The sequence below is a fragment of the Erinaceus europaeus genome, chromosome 3, assembly GCF_950295315.1.
Source record: "Erinaceus europaeus chromosome 3, mEriEur2.1, whole genome shotgun sequence".
Taxonomy (NCBI): domain Eukaryota; kingdom Metazoa; phylum Chordata; class Mammalia; order Eulipotyphla; family Erinaceidae; genus Erinaceus; species Erinaceus europaeus.
In genome coordinates this window covers 182,206,468-182,230,077 of record NC_080164.1, presented here as the reverse complement: position 1 = coordinate 182,230,077, position 23,610 = coordinate 182,206,468, and positions in this window count along the sequence as shown.

Below are 23,610 nucleotides of genomic sequence, written 5' to 3'. Positions count from 1 at the left end.
CCCTGGGTTTCCCTGGGAATTTGCACATTTTGGGAGAAGCTGAGTGCTCCTGTCTTCAGTATCCAGGGGCAGATGTTCAGCTTCGCTATTTCATTGAGGGAGGGAGATGAGTTCTAGGATAGTAGGTGCTATTGGAGCTGGAATTTGCTTAGACTTTCTGGACACATCAACTCTCTCTCTTTCTCTCTCTCTGTCTTTTCCTCTGGAGGTTGCAAATGGGTGGTTTGTAATTATCCTAGTCCATATTCCTTAGGAAGCCAGCCTGACAGTGAAACTATAGGAGATTTCAGATTATGTAAAGGAAATCAAGCTGGGATCTTGATAGTGTAGTAAAGACCAGAATCAAACTGTACCAGGTCTGGTGGAACAGTGTTATGGTTCTGTAAAAGACTTTGATGCCAGAGGCTCTGAGGTCACAGGTTCAATGCCCAGCACCCCCATAAACCAGAGTTGAGCAGTGCTCTGGTTATCCATCTATCTGTCTGTCTGTCTGTCTATTATCTATCTAATATATCATCTATCTATCTATCTATCGATCGATCGATCGATCTACCATCTAACTTTCACCTATCATCTTCCTATCATCTACCTACCTAGATCATCTGTTGATCATCTATCAATTATCATTTATTTATCAACTTATCTATTTTCTATCTATCTTTCTCTCTGGCCCCTCTTTAATTACAAATAAATGATAAAATAAACTATTTTAAAAACTGTTTTACCCCTACCACTCTTGAAATCCCAAGCAGCCAATGTTATTTTTTTTTCCCCTATGGTTTTGTCAATGTTTCCTTTTTTAAAAAATTTTTTATTTAAGAAAGGATTAATGAACAAAAATATAAGATAGGAGGGGTACAACTCCACACAATTCCCACCACCCAATCTCCATATCCCACCCCCTCCCCTGATAGTTTTCCCATTCTCTATCTCTCTGGGAGCATGGACCCAGGGTCATTGAGGGTTGCAGAAGGTAGAAGGTCTGGCTTCTGTAATTGCTTCCCTGCTGAACATGGGCGTTGACTGGTCGATCCATACTCCCAGTCTGCCTCTCTCTTTCCCTAGTAAGGTGTGTCTCTGGGGAAGCAGAGCTCCAGGACACATTGGTGGGGTCTTCAATCCAGGGAAGCCTGGCCAGCATCCTGGTGGCATCTGGAACCTGGTGATTGAAAAGAGAGTTAACATACGAAGCCAAACAATTTGTTGAGCAATCATGGATCCCAAGCTTGGAATAGTGGAGAGGAAGTGTTAGGGAGGTACTCACTGCAAACTCTAATGTTATTGTTTTTATCTTACTCATTCCTATATGCACTCTTTATTAGTAATGACCCAAGTGATTGTAAGCCAATAATTTTTAGAAAAGATGATTCTACTTAATTTTGACTGCCTGGTACACCTGAGTTATTTACTGCAATTTACAGGAAACTAAACATTCTCAGAGTCCACTCTTCCTTTTCATCTGAAGACTTGGAATATCTCTTTATGAGTCAGTTCAACTTCTGCTGCCTGTGCAATGTTAGACAAAATAATTCTCCTGATCTCAATACAATGAATTATTTTATCTTTGTGTTCAGCCCATGCAATTACACATAAGTCTAATTTACATGAAATATTCAATACATTATCTTCTGGTCGGTTATTTTATATAATTGCCTTTTGCCTAGTACTATAAAGCTTTGGCTCTCAAGTGCCTTGAACAGAGACAAGATTTGAGTCCTGCCCCAGAAATGTGTGTAGATGCACTTAATTTATTCCTCCATCCTGTGTGGATGCTTTAAAGTTGTAACAGGAGCTTTGAATTCAGAGATGGATGTCTTTTCCTTGATTTTTTCCAGAGAAGACAGTCTAATAATATGGGTTTTTAATTGCACGATTCTAGTGGGGTCTACATTATTTGTTTCTGCCTGTAATAGCTGTAATTAAAACCCAACTGGCAATATATAACTTTATTTATTTATAAATTATATGCTACTAATATACACTAATATATTATTCATATTATAGAACATAAAGTAAACATTGTATGAGCAGAAAATGAAACATAAAGCAAAGACCATCTAATTTACTGTAACATCTTAATGGCTAATCTTTATGACCTACAACCTCTCTTCCACAGCAAGGACCATTGACTCAGAGGTCAATGGAGTTACACAGAAAGGAACTTCTTGTGAACAATAGAACAGAAGTGATAGTGGGTGTATCCTCAGCTCTCAGAGGCTCAGACTTCTAGAATGTGGGAATAGCTGGCATTGAACTTTGCACACAACTTTAACCTCTCACTCCCCATGCTCAGAACCTTCAAATAAAGGGAAAGACATGTGTGGCCTCAAGAAAACATTGGGTTTCTCTTCTTCTCAGAAAAACTCACATAAAGTAGACTTTCATGGCCTGGAAGGTGACTCAGTGGGTAAAAGCTATGAGCGCTCATGCATAAAATCTTAAGTTCGGTTCCTAACATCGCATGTGCCTGTGTGATGCTCTGACTCTCTCCCTCTGTCTTCCTCACAAATCAATGAATCTTCCTTTCTTTCCCTCTCCCTTTCTTTTTTCTATTTAATTTCTTTATTGAGGAATTAGTGCTTTATATTCAACAATAAATACAACAGTTTGTACATGCATAACATTTCCCAGTTTTCCATATAATAATACAACCTCCATTAGGTCCTCTGTCATCATTTTTGTACCTGTATTCTCCCCATCCCCAACCCCAAAGTCTTTTACTTTGGTGCAATACACCAATTCCAGTCTCTCTCCCTTTCTTTCTTTCATATTTGATAGAGACAGAAAAAATGAGAGATGGGTAGATAGAGAGCAAGAGAGACAGATAAACACCTGCAGCCCTGCTTCACCACCTGTAAATTTTTCCCCCTGCAGGTGGGGACCAGGGACTTGAACCTGGGTCCTTGTGCACTGTACCATGTGCACTTAACCAGATGTGCCACCACCTGGCCCCTTAGATCTTTCTTTAAAAACAAACAAAAACAGGGGTTGAATTGTAGCTCAGTCAGTAGCTTGCATACATTGCCATACATAAGAATCCATGTTTGAGGCCCAGTGGTGGTGCACCTGGTGGAGCACATGGTACAGTGCACAAGGACCCAGGTTTGATTCCCACCTGCAGGGGTAAGCTTTGTGAGTGGTGAAATAGAACAGCAGGTATTTATCTATCTCTCTTCCTCTTTACTCCCCCTTACCTCTCTATTTCTGGCTGTCTCTCTCCAATCAATAAATAAAGGTTATAAAAAAATTAAAAAACAAAATCCATGTTCAAGTCCCTGACTCCTCCTGCAGAGGGGGAAGCTTCAGGAGTGGTGAAGCAGTGTTGCAAGCAACTCTCTTTCTCCCTCTTTATCTCTTTGTCTTTCTTCTGGGCTAGTGTGAGGGTGTTTCTTCCCAGCACGTGTTCTCTGGGTTGAAGAGAACTCTACTGGAGCCAACCTGGGCTGCTGCTTACTCAGCAACAGAGGAGAGAGAACAGGAACTCATGGCAGAGTGGGGACGCAATGTCTTTATTGAGCAGAGACAATGCTTTTATATATTAGAACCGGAAGTGGCAATTCGGAAGAGGAAATGGCTAGGAGAGGGGGTGGAGAAAAGGAAAGAGCAGGCTAAGGTAGAAACTCCCTTAGCAACTGTTGTGAAGGTTTTAACTGGTGGGATTAATTAATACCTTGCAGGCAGGGTGGGTCTCGAGGTAGAAAGAAGATAGATCAAAGGTGGGGATCTTTCAGGCAAAACAATCATTATCTAAATAGGCCATAGTGTCAGCAATGGAGCATGGAGCAGAGTGCGGGGGGGGGGGGCTAGCTTAAGACCCGACACCTTTCAATACCTGTTTCTATCAACAATAGCAAAAAACGGCTGCTAGTAGTGGATTTATCATGTAGGCATCAATAATTTGGCATCAGAAAACAAAAACAAAAACAAGCAGAAAAAAATAGAAGAAAGACTTGCTGTGAGGACTAACAGAAAATGTTCTAAGAGAAAAAAAAAAAATCCTGGGGGCTTGGAGGTAATGCATCTCTTTAAGTGCACATAGTACTAAGCTCAAGAACCCACACAGGGATTTGGTTTGCCACTGGCTCCACACTTGTAGGGCAAGACATTTCACAAGTGGTGAAGCAGGTCTGCAGGTGTTTATCTTTCTCTCTCCCTCTCTGTCTCTATGAATTACTCCTCCTCTATGAATTACTCTCTGTCCTGTGCAATAAAATGGGGAAAAAGACCTCCAGTATCAGTGGATTCCTAGTGCCAACACTGAGGCCCAGCAGTAACTCTGGAGGCAAAATAAATAAATAAAGTAAGTAAGTAAGTAAGTAAGTAAGTAAGTAAGTAAGTAAGCCTGAGGTATACTGCTTGCATAGTTCAATGCAATACAGGTGACAAAATGTGTCTGACTCTGCACAGTCTAAACAAGGGTCATGTCTAGCTTAGCCATTAGCTCTGTGTCTATCATCCAGAATAGACACAAAGGGCTTGACTGAACTTTGATGTCAAGAGACCTTTGGTATCACCGACTCTTAATACCTCCAACCAGGCAGAACTAAGGGGGTTTAATAGTACATTTGCCATATGGCTGCTGGATATTTCCAAAGGGCAGAACAAATGAAGCAGAATGTACTGTCTTATGCATTCTCTCTCTCTCTCTCTCTCTCTCTCTCTCTCTGTGTGTGTGTGTCTCAACAATATCAATGATTACATAGTATCTAGCTTTATAAATAAGGCAACCAAGGTCATGAGTAGCTAATAATTCCTTCCAAATTAAATTAATACATTAGGGAAAAAAAAAGCAGAACTCAAACCAAAGTTCTCTGACTTTGGTTACTTTTATCCTTCCTACAACCCTACCCTGCCTTATCTTATTATTCCTGCTGTCATAATGTTGGATTCTATTTTTTCTTTTTATTAGTTTATTTTATCTATTTATTATTGGATGAGGACAGTGAGAAATTGAGAGGGAGGGGGAATAGGGAAAAAGACAGAGAAACACCTGCAGCCCTGCTTCACCACTCCCGAAGTTTTCCCCCTGCAGGTAGGGAATAGAGGCTTGAACTTGGGTCTCTGCACACTGTAATGTGTGCGCTTAACCAGACGGACCACCACCTGGCTCCATAGATTCTGTTTTTATTATAAACAGGCCCTTAGAAGTTAGAGACTTCAGAATTTTGAAGGTCTATAAAAATTGTGGGTTCTTATTGTCACCATGCATTATTCTTCAACTTTGTATCTTATCTCACAGAAAGACTTACCCAGAGCAGAGCTGGAATTCCAGTCAAGTCCTTCATCCATGCCCATTTCTGCTGCCTTATCTTATGTGCCTAATTTTATTATCTTTTCCCCCATCAGTATCATGGAATCTCCACACTTTGGCCATCTTTGAGAAAGCTCTGTCAGAGTAGCAAACAAAATAAAATGAAGTCAAGTTATTGTGCTACCTTAGTGATTCACAGATTCAGAGAAACGTAAATGAAATAAAAGAGTCACAGGAAAGAAAAAAAAATAAATCAAAGTTTCCCAGAATGTATTTTCTCTAGCTGCCCCATGCTTTCTTTTATTGAAAATGTGCTGCACACTTCAACTTGGGTTGGGGATTGCTGGAGGGTAGAACATAGGCTCAAATAAATGCCGGACTTAACTTCAATCCTCCCTATGTGTTCTACGTTTCTATTACTGCTGTCATCCCTATGTCTGTCTGTTCATTTCTGCAGCTCATTAGGGCATCAGCCATGTATTATATTAACTGTCCTACAGCTGTCCATGAGAATAATAGATGACAAACTATATTGCAGAGAATCAACTTTGACTTTCATTGTTTTATTACAGTTCCATCTCACTATTCATTTCCACCTGCTCATGGTTGTTTTCTTTTTTTATGTCTCTAGGGGGTATTTCTGGGGATCACTGCTTATACTAAGAATCCACTGCTCCTGGTGGCCTTTTTTAAAATTTTATTTTATTGACTAGGATGAAGAAAATTTGAGAGAGGAGGGGAAAACAGAGAGAAAGAGATAAAGATAGACACCTGTGTGAGGGAATTTCCAAAAAGTTTAGCCTTAGAATATGTGCTTATAATAAGATCCTGGTGTGTTTGTAAGAAGGTACCAACTCAGAGCAGAAACCACTGAAAATCTAATAGAAAGGGTAAGCATATGCAGACAGATGAGTGCAGAAGTACAAGGTCAGGTAAGTGAAAACAAAGAATTGAGACAGAGAATGTCAGGCTAAACTTTATAAGCAGAGGACTAAGAAAGTAAGATGTTTTGTATAAAAGAATGTGCCTAACTGTATCTATAGTAACCAAGGTTAACTGTCCAGAGACAGCTATGCAAGAAAGATAACAGTAACTAAGGCAAACAGACCCTGAAATGGGTCCATGTCCCATACCCTCAACATTTCAGCATCAGCTTCTGTGGGGACACTTTCTGATCTCAACCTGCCCGCCCCCCCCCCATATAAGCTTGTATGTCCCTTTGTGTGGGGTTGGGGGTATTCAGAGTGATATGAACTCTCTGTCTGCAGGAGATCTGGTGATGGGAGCTGTGTGGAATTGTATCCCTCTTATCCTATGGTCTTGTCAGTATTTCCATTTTATATATAAAATTTTTTTAAAAAGAGGGAGTCGGGCGGTAACACAGAGGGTTAAGCGCATGTGGTGCAAAGCGCAAGGACTGGCAGAAGTATCCCGGTTCGAGCTCCCGGCTGCCCACCAGAGGAGTCGCTTCATAGGCAGTGAAGCAGGTCTGCAGGTTTCTATCTTTCTATCCCCCTCTCTGTCTTCCCCTCCTCTCTTAATTTCTCTCTGTCCTATCCAACAACAATGGCATCAGTAACAATAATAACTACAACAATAAAAAAACAACAGGGGCAAAAAAATAAAATAAATAACTGAATGCTTTGAAAAAATAAAAACAAAAGAAATAAAAAAAGAAAGAAACTCCTTTCTCCTTCACCCATCTCAGCTCCAGTCCCTTTGATTTTCAGTAGATTTTTCTAACAACCAACAGACTTGCTTCAGCCCTTGTGAAGTGTTCCCCCCTGCAGGTGGAGAACTGGGCTTGTACCTGGATCCTTGTACTTAGTACTATGTGCACTTGACCTGGTATGTCACTGCCCAGACCCTCATTGTTGCTTTCCTACAACAAGAATAGGAAGCTATGGGGGGGTGGGTGGGATATGGAGTTCTGGTGGAGGGAACTGTGTGGAGTTGTACCCCCTTATCCTATAGTTTTGTCAGTGTTTCCTTTTTACAAATAAATTAAAAAATTTTGAAAAGTAACCAGAAATGTCACAGGCTCCACAGTCCAAGAAGATGAAAATATTTATTATCTTGCCATTTCTAGGGAATTTTTCTGACCCCAGTTTGGAAGATGAAGCACACAGCATTCTGTTTTCACCTCTCATTATAAAGTCCAACAACAGCAGTGTGTAGCAAGAATCACTGCTATTTGAGCGACTAAGGACTTAGCACATGGACTGTGTTCAAGTTTTAAATTACAGAGGGTAACACTGATGACTTTCAGGAAAGTGTGACTCTCCACTCAGAAGAAAGAAACAGAGGCTTAGAGTGGTTGAGTAACCTGACCATACATAGTAAAAAACCAAAGAAGATTTGAACATTCTTTTGCCCAGTATTGAAATGTGTACTCTGGCCAATTCTCCAGCTGACTTACTTGTCTCCTTGCCTGAATTGTAATTTCTTTTGTAATTTCTTATACATAGGGAGCTCTCATTCAATTCATTTCCAAAGCAAAAGTCATGGCTACATTAATCCTCACAGAAGGACTGTGAGGGAGCATTGAAACTGTAGCTTCTTCCTGATACTTTGAATGCAGCCAGGGGGGCATTTTGTTAGATGTTGTTGCCTTATTGGAACTGAGGTCCTTGGAAGGCATAGATGCAGTTCACTATTTACGCAACCAAGGAATAGTTCATATATCTAGACCTATGGAAGTCTGGCAAATAGAAGCCTGGAAACCAAGTCTGTTAGACATAGTTTTGCTTTATTTTTATTGGGGAGCAGGATTAATGTTCATAGAAAATACAGTTGTTGATACCTAGGTAAATGCTCTCAAATTTGTGCAAAACATTCTTGTCCCCCAGCCTACATCTTCCTCCACCATCATGCACCAGGACCTAAAACCCCTCACCTGCCACCTCAAGTTCCTTTTTTCCCCTTCCTTCCTTTCTTCCTTCCTTCCTTCCTTCCTTCCTTCCTTCCTTCCTTCCTTCCTTTCTCTCTTCCTTCTCCTTTTTTTTTTTTTTCTTATGTGGAGGAATTATCATACTAGTCCCAATTTCTAGAGGGCCTTTATCCTTTTTTTTCTCTTTTTTTTCCCCTCCAGGGTTATTGCTGGGCTCGGTGCCTGCACCATGAATCCACCGCTCCTGGAGGCCATTTTTCCCCCTTTTTGTTGCCCTAGTTGTTGCAGCCTCATTGTGGTCATTATTGCCATTGTTGACGTTGCTTTGTTGTTGGATAGGACAGAGAGACATGGAGAGAGGAGGGGAAGACAGAGAGAGAGGGGAGAGAAAGACAGACACCTGCAGTCCTGCTTCACCGCCCGTGAAGCGACTCCCCTGCAGGTGGGGAGCCGGGGGCTCGAACCGGGATCCTTACGTTGGTCCTTGTGCTTTGCGCCACCTGCGCTTAACCCGCTGCGCCGCCGCCCGACCTTATTGTTTTTGGTGCAATACACTAAACCCAGCCCAGGTTCGACTTTGTGTTTCCTCTTCTAGTTCTTATTTCTCAACTTCTGCCCTTGAGTAAGATCATCCTCTATTCATGCTTCTCTTCCTGGATTAGCATGTTTTAGTTACAAAAGTTGTCACTGTGAGCCAGTCAGGCATTTTTCTGAGACAAATTATGAATTCATATATTGAGAATTCGACTTGCTTTTCAAGGTTTCATTCACAAGCCTGTTCAAATATAGGAATTCTGAGTATGACAACAAAGTGACTTTTGGTTTATCATTAGAACCATGCAATGTGACAGAATGGGGGGGGGGGGGCGAGGAAGAGAGATTGACTTTTATCAAGTAACTGCTGTGTGCAGATGTAGATCAGATTATATTTTGTGCACTTCCTTCTTGATAGCTCAAAGAAGTTTTGGGAAGAAGCTGCACTGATCATGATCACAGTTAAAATGGAGGTGCAGAAGGATGAGTAAAGATTTCTGAGAGCATGCACACAGTGAGAGTTCTAACAGAAATTCTGACTCTGGTGTGATTTGTGACAAACGGTGTGCTATTCCCATGGCAAACTAGACCCTGTATTCTCTGCCATTCCACACCAGACAGTAAGGAAAGACTGTAATTCACTCCTTTGCTGCCAGGTCAAGGGAATTGATCTGCAAGGACAGGGACAATGAAAAATAAAGCACAGACATAAAGCATCATTAGTGAGGAAGACATCAATTTTCTGATCTTCTGAATCATAAGCTGTCTGCTCCTGAAGTCTGTCATCTTGTGATAAATCTAACCCATAAGGGTTATCACATACACACTCCTTTTTAATATTTAATCATCAGCCCTTTCCTTCCCACATGGGTATGAACCTTCATGGGTCTGATTGGATAATAAGACTAGACTTTTAGAGTTTGTGTTTATTGCATTATTTCAACCCTCTTAGACCTTCCTCTCCTCCCTTTTTCTTCTCCTTCTCCCTCTTTTTCCAATTCTTCTTCTTCTTCAACTTCTTCTTCTTCTTCTTCTTCTTCTTCTTCTTCTTCTTCTTCTTCTTCTTCTTCTCCTTCTCCTTCTCCTTCTCCTTCTCCTTCTCCTTCTCCTCTTCCTTTTTCATCTTCTCCTTCAGCTTCTCCTCCTCCTCATTCTTATTTGCCAAAGACTAAGACAAAATACTTAAAAGTAGTATTTCTTTCATATTTCCCTAAAGTATTTTCGTTCCCTCCAGTGTTCTATTGATTTGTATTATTAGTACAACACTATATGTATAGCACCAATATAGTGATGCATTAGTGTTGCATGTTGTTTAATTTCCACTCTATAAAAGGTGACTTGGGACTTCTATTCTTACATAATGCTTTAGTTCTCCACTAGCTTTTGATGTAGGTACATTAGTCCATGAGTTTATAAGGATAAGAGGCTCAGAGAAAAGGCTTGCCAACAGTAACTAACCTCTACTGACACTATTATGATCAGGCTCGAATCCAAACACTCTGCTTTAAAATCAGCTCATCATATTTCCACAAGAGGTCAAGTCAGAAAAGCACTCAGATAATTCAACCAAATTCCATAATTTACCTTCAAATATCGTCATTTCTCTGTGTCTGATACTGGCATTCCCCCTTTCCACACTCACAGTCTGCTTATTTTGTGGGGTTTGTCTCATAATAATAACTAAAATATAAAAATCAAGCATGACCATGTGTCCTGGAACCTCACCTGCCCAGAGCCAAACCCCACTAGGGAAAGATATAAATAGCTTGGGGGTGTGAATCCATCTTAAAATGTCCCTGTCCAGTGGAGAAGTAATTACAGAAGCCAGAACTCCAAACTTCTGAACCCCCCCAAAGACTTTTGGTCTGTGCTCCCAGTGGAGTGGGGGAATGCTAGGGGAAGATGACCAGAGGGCTCTGAATTCTAGTTCCATCATGACCCAGAGAGAGAAGAGTAGAAAGAGAAGGCTCTAGAAGTAATAATAGGTATGGGTGTGACTTAGAAAGGAAAAGAAGATGGGACCATGACAAAATAACAAATTATATATAAATATAGACAAGTAGATATATAAATAATAGTCAATCCATATCTGTGACTTTGGGAGAACAGCTGCAGTTTGCAGTGGAGAAAATGAGGCTGTAGAACTCTGGTGGTAGAAACAGTGTGAAATTATACCCCCTGTTATCTTATAATTTTGTAAAGCAACATTAGATCACTAGTCAAAAATAAAATTTAAAAAATCCAGCATGACCAATAATTGCATGAGGCTTTATACATCAAGATGAGCAGAATGGTTTCATGTTTCCAGTTTCTTTATGGTAACTTTGGGAGGTAACTATCCCTCTGAAAAAGAGGCATGAAGCAAACCAAACTCAGAGAAACAGAAGCCCAGGGAAGGGTCAGCACTAAAGTTTACACACTGAGTTTTAATCAATATTTTCCTTCTCTGGTGGTTGTCTTCCCTTTAGAAAGTATGACTAAAGTCCTGAGTCCCTTGAACATACATAGAAAAAGACTTTCCACATTTGATGTGCAGACTCTCTCAAAAGCCCAGACCAAGTAGATCAGAAGCAACCAATAGCACAGCTATATACAAGATACTGGATACTGTACAGCAAACCCTAACAAAAGGACTTTTCAAAGTTAACCCAATTACCAAATAATGTGATGATAACATTAACTATCCATTGTCTTTTTGAACCCTAAGACAGCAGGAACCTCACATCTCCACTATAGAGCCTCTACTTCCCCCAGTTCTGGAACCCTTGGATAGGGCCCACTTTCCCGTATGCCTCTCCCAATCCATATCAAATAATATTGCATCTGCCGATCACAACCTAATCAATGCAAAGATTGTCACCTCAACATGCTTCACTTCAGACTGTGTCCAGGGACTTCACGTGTGGAATGACAACCCTTCAGCTTCATTATTCGGGTGAGACCTTTCCTTTCATAGTATACTCTAATTCCATCTCAGGTGGTTCACTTTCTAACAAAGTCCCAAAACCTAGATATACACCAGTTTCTGTGAGAGAGAGCATATGTTCACACACATCCATAAACTACTGCAAAACATATAAAGGAAAGCAGAAGTACACTAGAGTTTGCATCACCAGGTTCCAGATGTCATCAGGATGCTGGCCAGGCTTCCCTGGACTGAAGACTCCACCAATGTGTCCTGGAGCTCCGCTTCCCCAGAGACCCACCCTACTAGGGAAAGAGAGAGGCAGACTGGGAGTATGGACCTTCCAGTCAATGCCCATGTTCAGCGGGGAAGCTATTACAGAAGCCAGACCTTCCACCTTCTGCAACCCACAATGACCCTGGGTCCATGCTCCCAGAGGGATAGAGAGTGGGAAAACTATCAGGGGAGGGGGTGGGATATGGAGATTGGGTGGTGGGAATTGTATGGAGTTGTACCCCTCCTATCCTATGGTTTTGTTAATTGATCCTTTCTTAAATAAAAAAAAAAAGAAAAAGACTTTCCAACTTCTTCCCACAAAAAGACCTCTAATTTTATCTGCTCTATTCATACCTTTGGGTTTCTGTGTATTAAATATGTTATCTGGCTTTATATCTTACTGCCTTTCAACCACCAAGTTGCAGACTGACTTCCCTGAATAGATGAATTTACCAATGTCTCCTGGAACCTCACCTCCCCAGAACCCTGCTCCACTAGGGAAAGGTAGAAACAGACTGAGGGTGTGGATCCACCTTTCAATGTCTATGTCCAGTGGAGAAGTAATTACAGGAGTCAGACCTTTCACCTTCTGCGCCCCATAAAGAATTTTTGTCCTTATTCCCAGAGGGATAAATAATAGGGAAATTTCTTTCTTTCTTTTTTTTTTTTTATTTAAGAAATAGGGAGATTTCTAATGGAGGGAACTCTGGTATTTGGAACTGTTTAGGATATACCCTGTTATCTTACAATCTTGTTAATCATGACTAAATTACTAATATAAAATTAAAGAAAAAAAAAGTAAGAATCAAGAATTCCTTTTGGCTCAACTCTCTCAATACTTTTCAGAAGCTGACTGAACAAAAAAGGCAGCTTGCTGGCTGAACACATGGAAAAAACATGACATCAATAACACACTCTTTCATTCTGCCATGGTGACACACAATTGCACAAAAAAGCTTCTGGGGCTGAACTTGAGGATATTTCTATCTTATGAAGATGAAAACATCTCTCTGGAGGGTTGCATTTCACCTTGTGTGTGTTGGATGTCTATTTTGACAACACAACTAAAAGAAACATTCTGCCACTAACTGCTTGGTCATGAGTCACCTCTGATCCTTTCCCTACGAAACATCTGTCCTGTTTGTATTTTCTCAATTTGATCATGATTGAAGCTGGTTTAAGGCAAAGCCCACATACTGCAGTTTTAGCAGGGGACTTTTCAAAACAAGCATTGAGACTAGAATGTAGAAAATATATCCCCCCCAGTGGTGTTTATGATGACTATTAATCTTCTTATTTTGTTGCTGTCAGGATTCCACTATTATGCACTGATTCTTTTCTTTTGTTTTAGAAGGCTTAATGCTTTATAGTAAATAGTTGTTGGTGCATGTGTAAAACTTCTCAATTTTCTGCAAAACATACTCACCCTGCAGCCTAGGTCCTCTTCCACCATCATGCACCAGGACATGAAAGCTCCCACGTCCTTAGAGTCCTCTACCTTGGTGTAATACACCAAACTCAGTCCACCTACTGCTTTGCATTTCCCCTCTGCTCTTAATTCTCAAAAACTGTCTATGAGTAGGATCATCCCATACTCATCCTTCTCTTTCTGAATTCTCTCTCTTAACATGACTTCTTCAAGTTCCATCCAAGATGAGGTGAAGAAGGTGAATCCACCATTTTTAACAGCTGAGTAGTATTCCATCGTGTATCTAAACCACAACTTTCCTAGTCACTCATCTGTTGTTGGATAACTGGGTTGCTTCTAGGTTTTGGCTGTTAAAAATTGTGGGACTATGAACATAGGGGTACACAGATGTCTTTGGATGGGTGTGTTTAGTTCCTTAGGATATATCCCCAGGAGAGGAATTGCAGGGTCATAGGGTAGATCAATTTCTAGACTTTTGAGAGTTCTTCAGTCTGCTCTCCACAGGGGCTGAACCCATTGAAATCATCACCAATATTGCAGGGGGGATAGCTCTACTGGGGCTTATTCTTTCAGATAAACAGAGAAACACAGAAGGAGAGAGACAAAGAGAGTGAGAGAAAGACACCAGAGCAGCAATATTCTCTTCAATGCAGTGCGTGCCAGTCTCACACCTGGGTTACTCATAGGGACAAACAGGTGTACTGTTCCGTTAGTTGTTTTGGCAATCTCCAGTGTTCTTCTAAACAGATTGATCTTGAGCATCAAAAGTGAAGACATCAAGATAAGACTTGTCCTACACACCCTCAGGAACTGTGAACCCTTCATAGGCAAAGGGTGTGTTATAGAAACCATGGGCCTGACGGTGCAGTTGGTCCAGATCTGATGTTCAGATTGTCTCAAAGTTCCCTCAAGGAACTAGGGCATGCAGAGTTCCCATTAAATGTGAGAATGAACTCTTCAGAATAATGCTTGGTCCTGTGTTTCTGCTTACAGTGATGTGTGCAGTGTCTCTGATGGGAAGCATATGCTCTGAGATTTTTCTCAAAGTAGCCAGAAAGAGAAAGACGAGTATGGGGTGACCCCACTCGTAAACAGAAGGTGAGAAAGAAGAACAGAAAGGGAAACACAAAGAAGAATTTGACTGAGTTGGGGGTGTTGCATCAAAGTAAAAAAAAAAACTCTAGGGGAAGGGGGAGGGTAGATTTTCAGCTCCACTATAAAGGGGTGGGGGTAGGGACATAGACCCTGGGTAGCAGGAATGGTGTTAATATACACTCCTATGAACTTATAGTCTTATAAATCACCATGTAATCAATATGAGAGGGGGAAATAGACAGAATATCTTGAGCTTTTTAATGCATAGATTTCAATTCTGAGTATATATTTCTTTAATCTAAGCACTTAAGATTGCAAATTAGTTAACAGAGTGAATTTCAACACTGGAATTAATTTGTTAAGTCAATTCTAATAATGTATTCCTTTTACACTATCAAATCAAGTACAATCTTAGATGAGGAGGGCCATAATCAACTGGTCTTCTCAGTATATAAGATGTAGTTATTTGTAAGTAGCCTTAAATGACACAAGTCATGGTAAGATTTTGTATGGAACCTCTGGGGGCTTTGCTCATTTTCCTTCATGCTTCCTTTGATCAATACCATTTGATATTGCATCTTCTGATCTCAACCACATCAGTGCAGCTAGTGTCATCTCAACATGTTTCACTTTGGATTGTGTCCAGAGACGCCAGGCATGGGATGTCAACCCTTCAGCTTCAATAATGACATGAAACCTATCCTAGCTCATGAGACTCCTAAGATCTATTTTAGGTTGTGCACCTCCTAACAAAGTCATAGAACCTAGATATAGACCAGGACCCATAAGATAGAGCACATATGCACATGTATCCATAAGTTAGGGGAAAATGCATATGTTACAGTAAAAATGTGCAATAATAGTCTGCAGTGACTCAATAAGTGCAGTAAGCAAGTAGGAAGACCAAAGAAAGACACTATAAGCTACTTAATCAGTTATTCTCTCTTTAGACCTAGATACCCTCTTCACCTACTTCCTATTTCACTTTCCTCAAGCACTCTAAGCCTGACCCTGTCAGATAAAGTGAGGACTACAAAAGCTGGATAAGGGCAAGAGAGCAGTACACTTAAATGATGACTCTTTTGGTCATTACCAAATCAACCCATCATCCAGGGTCTTAGCCAGGGATTCCCACATAGTTATGTTAGTCCTAGACCTGTAACAGACCCCTCTCTCTACCATCACTGGCCATATCCATCAAGAACAACATCATAAACCCTCTTGTGGGCCTCTACAGGACCTTGCCCTCAATGTAGAACAACAATGGTAGAAACTGCCCCACTATCTGAAAGGAAGCTGGGTCAACACATTCTGCCACTTGAGTAAGACTGGTCCTGAAATGAGTACAGCTTAGAATGTTTCTAGCTGTGACCATGGATTACATGCTCAGACTTACAAGGATGGAGAGGTTATATAGATTCCTGTGCTAAATGCAAAGAGACATGGGTCTGGGGTCAGGTTAATGGGGTTTACTGTTAACAGAAAAAAAAGAAGTTAAAAAGAATTAATTATATAATTTCTCCATACTGGGAGCTACTCTCTGCCCTGCCCTAGCTTTATAGTCCTTTTCCCAACTCTGACCCAATCCTCCTAGACAATACTTTTAGCCCATTTTCATGTTACCAACCCAGCCCAAGCAAAAATTAGTAAATTCATGGGCCCCTTGAATATACCTGAAATGGACTTTCTAGCTTCTTCCAACATGAAGACTCCAAATCTAAACTGAGATATTGTTTAGGTTCCTAATAATTAAGCAGTTTTTTTTTTTTTTGCTTTATATCTTAATGTTTTTCATTCACCAAGTTGCAGATGCTACCATGATGTAAACATGACTTCCCTGGGCAGACGACCTAAGCAATGAGTCCTGGATCCTCACCTCCCCAGAGGCCTACCCCACTAGGAAAAGATAGAAACAGGCTAGACATATGAATCAACCTGCCAACACCTATGTCAAGCAAAGAAGCAATTACAGAAGTCAGGCCTCCCACCTTCTGTATCCCATAAAGATCTTTGGTCCATACTCCCAGAGGTATAAAGAATAGGAAAGCTTCACATAAAGGGGTGGGGACATGGAACTCTGGTGATGAGAGCTGAATGGAGTTAGACCTCTCTTATCCTACAATCTTGTCGATAACTATTGTTACTTTTAAAAAATCTAATAAGTACTGTCATCTTATGTAGTTCCTTAAGAACCCTACCCTATGTAAAATTACTTTCAAATATTTTTATACTGATTTTTTTTTCTTGTCACCAGAGTTATCATTGGGGCTTGATGCCAGCACTAGGAATCCACTGCTCCTGGTGGACATTTTTTTTTCCATTTTATTGGATTGAACAGAAGGAAATTGAGAGAGGAAGGGGAAGAAGAGGGAGAGAGATGGATAGACATTTGCAGACCTGCTTCACCTTTGTGAAACTTTCCCCCCTTCACATGGGGAGTCAGGGCTCAAAACCATCTCCTTGCGTGAGTTCTTGTGCTTTGTATTATGTGTGCTTAACTGAGTGTAACAGTCCCCATGCATACTTACTTTTTAAATTTTTTATTTTATTTTATTTATAAAAAGGAAACACTGACAAAACCATAGGATAAGGGGAGTACAACTCCACACAATTCTCACCACCAGAACTCTGTATCCCATCCCTTCCCCTAATAGCTTTCCTAGTCTTTAACCCTCTGGGAGTATGGACCCAAGATCATTGTGGGATGCAGAAGGTGGAACGTCCAGCTTCTGTAATTGCTTCCACACTGAACATGGGTGTTGACAGGTTGACCCATACTCCCAATCTGCCTCTCTCTTTTCCTAGTGGGGTGGGATTATGGGGAATAAGAGCTCCAGGACACATTGGTAGGTTTGTTGGTCCAGGGAAGTCCAGTTGGCATCATGCTGGCATCTGGAACCTGGTGGCTGAGAAGAAAGCTAACATGTAAAACCAAACAAATTGTTGATTAATCATGGACCTAAAGGCTGGAATAGTGCAGATGAAGAGTTGGGGGGTGGTCCTTGGTTTTGTAGATAGTTAGTAGGCCTATTTTAGCTATATTCCAAAGGGTCTGTGGCCCTATTTGGGGAGTCCTGAGATTCCCAAAGAGACATGATGGGCCTAGACCTCAAATAGATCCCTCTCTCCATTGTTACTGGTCATCTCTATCAGGAACAACACAATAGACCCCTTTGTGGGCCCCCAATAGGACCTTGCCCTCAACTTGGATCAACAATAGTAGAGAATGTTCCATCCTCCGAAGGGAGACTGGACAACAGACTCTGTGCTACACTCCAGAGGAAGATGGGTCCTGATATTGGGGCAGCTTGGAATGTTCCTACTCATGACCATAGAATGTGAGCTCAGATCTGCAGGGATGCAGAGGTCACATAGACTTCTAAGCTGAATTTGGGTCCCAGATCACATTTCATACTGACTTTCATGGTGTGAGCTCAGGTACTTTCACACAGCCTTCCCTTAGACGTCCCATGCTCCTATGAAGATAGTATATGATCGATGTTTTTATGCAGAGTCAGAGAGTGAGCCCAGAGCCTCACACCTGCACATAGCTGATAAGACACTTTCTGGTCCAATTTTAATTCTACGTTTTCAGAGAGAGAGAGAGAGAGAGAGAGAATACAACTTAATTATTCATGGAGTTCCCTGTGGTGCTCACTCTCAGGTGGTGTCAGGGATTGAACCCAGCACCTCATATATGGAAATAATGCACTCAGCAATTTCCTATACCCCAAAGACTTTATCTTACTCATCCCAGAATCCTCAGTTCATAAATTCCACTATATTTCATAGCAATTCATGGTATGTGATTCTTTAAATTGCTTAGGACTTAATTCTGGACCAGTCTCTAATTAGCTATTTAAGCTGGGACCAGTGTCTTCGCTTTGTGGAGAATGTTTTGTTGTCTGTGAAATAGACTAATAATGGCACTTAATGTCCACATGTTGGTGGCAGTTTAATTCATGCTTATAGTGAGGCACTCTAATTGCTTAAATTGATAGTTGTTATTTTTAAAGAAGGGATTTATTAAAATTCTGCTGAATTAATTTTTCAAATATTCATTTGTTCATTTTTATGAGATAGAGAGAGTGAGAGGGAAGAAAAGGAGGAAGAGAAGGTTGAAGAGGGAGTAGATCAAAGCACTGCTCAGGTCTGACATATGGAATTGCCAGGAATTGAATTTGGGGATTTTGAGACCTAAGCCATGTAAGTCATGTGGTCTAAAGATGAGATATCTTCCTGGCCATGCTGAATTCATTTAGAATAAATATGGAAACTATTGAATTTATTGGGAAAATATACAATTTTAGGAAATCTATAACTCACTGTTGCCATGTAAAGCAAAGGTGTTACTGTAGCGGAAAGAATGAATGGATTTAAAATCAGATATACTGCCTTTGGGTTTTTTGCTCCTGATATACTGGGTAAGTTTCCCTATAACACTGAAGATTGCAGACCGCAGTAACAACAGATAGTATTAATAACTGCTACTTGAGATTGTTATGGGATTACATATATGGAGATATACCCCCAGTGTGTCTCTATCTTTCCCTAGTAAGGCCTAGGGGTTTGGTGAAATGAGACTTCAGGACACATTGGTGAGGCTGTCTGTCCAGGGAAGTCAGGATGGAATCTTAGCATATGGAACTTGGTGGCTGAAAACCATTAAGATATAAAGCAGGGAAAAAAATTTTAATAGGGGGTTGAGTGGCAGCACAGCAGGTTAAGCGCACATGGTGCAAAGCCTGAAGACTGGCTTAAGGATCCCAATTAGAGCTTCATGCTCCCCACCTGCAGGGGAGTCACTTCACAGGCAGTGAAGCATGTCTGCGGGTGTCTATCTTTCTCTCCCCTTCTCTGTCTTCCCCTCCTCTCTCCATTTATCTTTGTCCTATCCAACAACGAAGACATCAATAACAACAATAATAACTAAAACAATTTTTAAAAAACGGCAACAAAAGGGAAAATAATTAACTTTAAAAAAAGCAAAAAAAAAGTTTAATAAACTCAAAGGTAGGAATAGGGTAGATGAAACTAAGGGTCTTTCTGTGGGAAGAAGCTAGGAAGTCTACTTTAGGTATGTTCCAGGGGGTCCATGAATTTAATAATTTTTACCTGAACCTGATAGCTAACATGCAGAGAGATTAAAAGTATTGTCTGGGAAGATGATGTCAGAGTTGAGAATAGGGTTAGAAAGTTGGATTGGGGGAAAGACTAGCTCCCAAACATGAAGAAAGTATATAAATATCATTAACTGTTTATCCCACCCATCTGACCTAGGGGCCATGTCTGTTTTAGCACAGGAGCCTGTATATCCTCTGAGTGCCTGTCAGTGTGAGCTCATAGTCCATGGTCACAACTGGGAACATTCTAGGCTGAACTCATTTCAGGACCCACATCTTCTGTGAGTGGCAGAGTAGGTTGACCCAGCCTTTCTTCAGAGAGTGGGGCAGTCCCTACCAGTACTGCTCTACAGATCCAAGCATTTCTTATACACTCCAAACCTATATCCACAAAGGTCAGCCTAGTGTTTTCACAGTTGTGTAGAGCTGTTTTTTGAGTCAGAATAAGGCTGTGTTCCATCATGGAGGAAAAGCTCTGTGGGGATTATGGATTCGGGGTTTTATAAGAATTAGATCTAAGACATCTGGTCTCCATGAGCAAGTCCTGGCAGGCATGAGAGAGTGAGTGATGATTTGCAGGAATCACTGAAAGTTGCTGGATTTAGACCACAGAGAAAGATGGAAGAGGAGTCTGTGGTAGATTGTTGTCTCATTGTGGAGTCTGTGAATTCTCATCGGACCAATCCATGCACGCATACACCCATATGTACTTCCAGTGACTATGCAAACCCCACACTAATACTACTGACTTGCTTTTTGTATCTTCAGTATTTGCCATTAGACTTTTCTGGCCTCAGAGATAATTTTCCGAGAAACAAGAGCAATGAAATTAGTGGACTAATGCTTCTTACATTTTAAGGGCACTCTATTCTTTCCAAAGTATGCTTACGTTTGGTTTTAACCTTAATGGGCAGGAAGTTGGGTTCCATCTGGCCTAGATGTTATTGCTCTTCCACAGAAAGTGAGTGAAATCGGTCATTCAACAGAGCAGAATCAGAACTTGAAAGTAGATCTCACTACAGATTTGACAAGTGCGTAAATAAGCAGACTTGTCCTGTTTATAATAAATTAAACAAATAAAAACAAAACAAACTCCACAGGTGGACATGGGTTTATGCATGTGCGTAGGCAGTAAATGTTACAGACTTCTTGTTTGGATTTCGAATAATTGATATATATATATATATATATATATATATATATATATATATATATATATTTATGTTGGTTAATATGCATTTAAGAAAGTTATCTCAGTAAGTCAACAATTCTGTCAAGAGTGAGGTAAGTCAGAAAGAGAAGCATGGATACTGGATGATGTCACTCAGATGTGGAACTTAGGAAACAAGAGCAGTGAGGGAAAAAAGAAAGTGAAACTTGGACTGGATGTAGTTATTGCTCCAAAGTAAAGGATCCTGGGGAAGGAGAGTGAGGGAAGTGATAGAGGGCTGTTGATGTCTTGGTATAGGATGTTGGCAAAGGGCCCAGATTGGGGGAGAGAGTGTCTTGCAGACACCTATCATGGGGAGATGAGAAGTTGTACCTATGTGCCAACAATGTCCTGTATACTGTCAATCAACTCCTCCAATAAAGTGGAAAACAAAAGACTTAAATTCAGGGCCCATTAGACACCAGCTTCAGGAAATATTAGAATCTTAAATTATATATAATATGATGACCACATCTATAGTTGAAAGAAACTTCTGCACTAGGCTAGGTTTCTGTGAAAATATCTTCTCCCTCCCATTCTGGGCACCAACCCATTTAACTATGGCTTCTCTTTCCTTTGACTGAAAATTCTGGGAACTGGACTTTGGAGCCCTGGAGAGTCTCCTCCCTTTGTTCAGTAAACTTCCTGAAGGGTAGGAGGGAGAGGAGAGCCAAGTCCACTCTTTTTTTTAAATTAAATTAAATTTTATTTTATTTATAAAAAGGAAACACTGACAAAACCATAGGATAAGAGGGGTACAACTCCACACAATTCCCACCACCAGAACTTCATATCCCCTCCCCTCCCCTGATAATTTTCCTATTGTTTATACCCCTGGAAGCCCCCCCTCCCACACAGGGTCATTGTGGGGTGCAGAAGATGGAAGGTCTGGCTTCTGTAATTGCATCTTAGCTGAACATGGGTATTGGCAAGTCAATCCATACTCCTATCCTGCCTCTCTCCCTAGTGGGGAAGGCATCTGGGGAATTTGAGCTCCAGGACACATTGGTGGGGTCATCTGCCCAGAAAAGTCCACTTGGCATCATCTTAGCATCTGGAACCTGGTGGCTGTAAAGAGAGTTAACATATAAAGCCAAACAAATTATTGACTAATCATGAACTTAAAGGCAAAAATAGTTTGGATGATGAGTTGGGGGGGTATACATTTTGTAGATAGTTAGTAGTCCTATTTTAGTCATATTCCAACGGGCCCATGACTATACTAGTTTTTTTTTTTTTTCTGAACCTGGGATCTGATATGCAGGTACATCCAAATTATTGTCTGGAAAGATGATGTCATGACTAGAAAAAGGACAAGAAAGCTGGATCGGGGAAGACAGTAGCTCCATAATGTGGGAGAGGGGTATAAATATTGTTGTCTGTAAACCCCATTGATCTGATGTGACCTGGAGCCCATATTCAGCTTAGGAGCCTATGTGACCTCTGCATCCCTATAGATCTAAACTCACATTCTGTGGTCATGAGTAGGAACATTCCAAGCTGCCCCAATATCAGGACCCATTTTTCTCAGGTGTAGCACAGGGTATGTTGTTTAGTTTCCTTTGGAGGTTGGAGCATTATCTACAGTTGTTGATCCAAGTTGATGGCAAGGTCCTATGGGGCCCACAAAAGGGTCTATTGTGTTGTTCCTGATAGAGATGACAGGCAACAGTGGAGAGAGGGACTTATTCAAGGTCTAGGCCCATCAAGTCTGTTTGGGAATCTCAGGATACCCTGATTAGGGCCCCAGCTGATTGTGTGGTCTGATAGTGACTAAGGAGTCATTGTTAACATATGCCAGTCTCTTGCCCTTATTCAGCTTTTGCAGTCCTTGCTCTGATAAAGATAGCTTGGGAGTGAATGAGAAACTGGACTGTGGAGCCCTGTAGAGTCTCCTCTCTTTGTTCAGTACATTTCCTGAAGGATGGGAGGGAGAGGAAAGCCAAGAATGTTCTTCCCACTGGGTTCCAACTATTGGGTTTATTTCTTCTTCTGGGAGGTAAGTTTATAGTAAATATAATAGTTGATGCATGTGTAAAATTTCTCAGTTCTCTGCAAAATACTCTCACCTCAAACCTAGGTCCTCCTCTACCAACATGCACTGTGGGACTATGTGAAATCTTGGTAGAGCTTAGGGAAGCTCTCCCCATCCTTAGATGGAGGTCTGGAAAGACACCCCGGTTGTTAGCCTCTCTCATAGAGTTGAGCCAAGAGGCAAAAGTCTCCCAGACTCAGCTTTCCCTTGTTAGACTCTCAAGCTCACAGAAATCTCATAGTTTCTCCATGCTGGCAGCTTTAAGGTTTATTTACTCACCTCACCTTCTGATCACAAAGGAGAACACACACTATCACACACTCCTAACTGTGTCCTTTGATGTCCTTAATTTACATCAAGCCCTGTTCTTCCTTCTCTATCTCACCTTACTGGTTTAACCCCTATTCTTCTCTCAAATGCCGTTGGGTAATTAAATGCCTGCATCAGGAGACTAATTGTCTTGACCTTTATGTATCTGCATCAATTCTTGTCATAGCAGCCCCCTACCATAGGGGCAAGCTGACCTTTAAGAAACCTGTAATTTCTGACATATTTGAAAAATGTTCTTTGTTTAACTTTCTATACATACCCAAGCTCAACCCTGAATAAATGGAATGTTTGTACCAAAATGCTCCTCAATGTCTCTTGTCTAGATCTTTGAGCCTGTTAGAGCCAAAGAGGGAGAATTGGTAAGCTTACCTCCTGGCCAGAGCCACCCCACATGAGTCCCAGCAATGCTCCAGGACCGAAATCCCCCCACCTCCAATTTGCTCCCCAGAGTTTTAGTGCAAGACATCAACTCCAGCCCAAGTTCTGCTTTGTGTTTTCCCTTCTGTTCTTATTTCTCAACTTCAGTCCATCA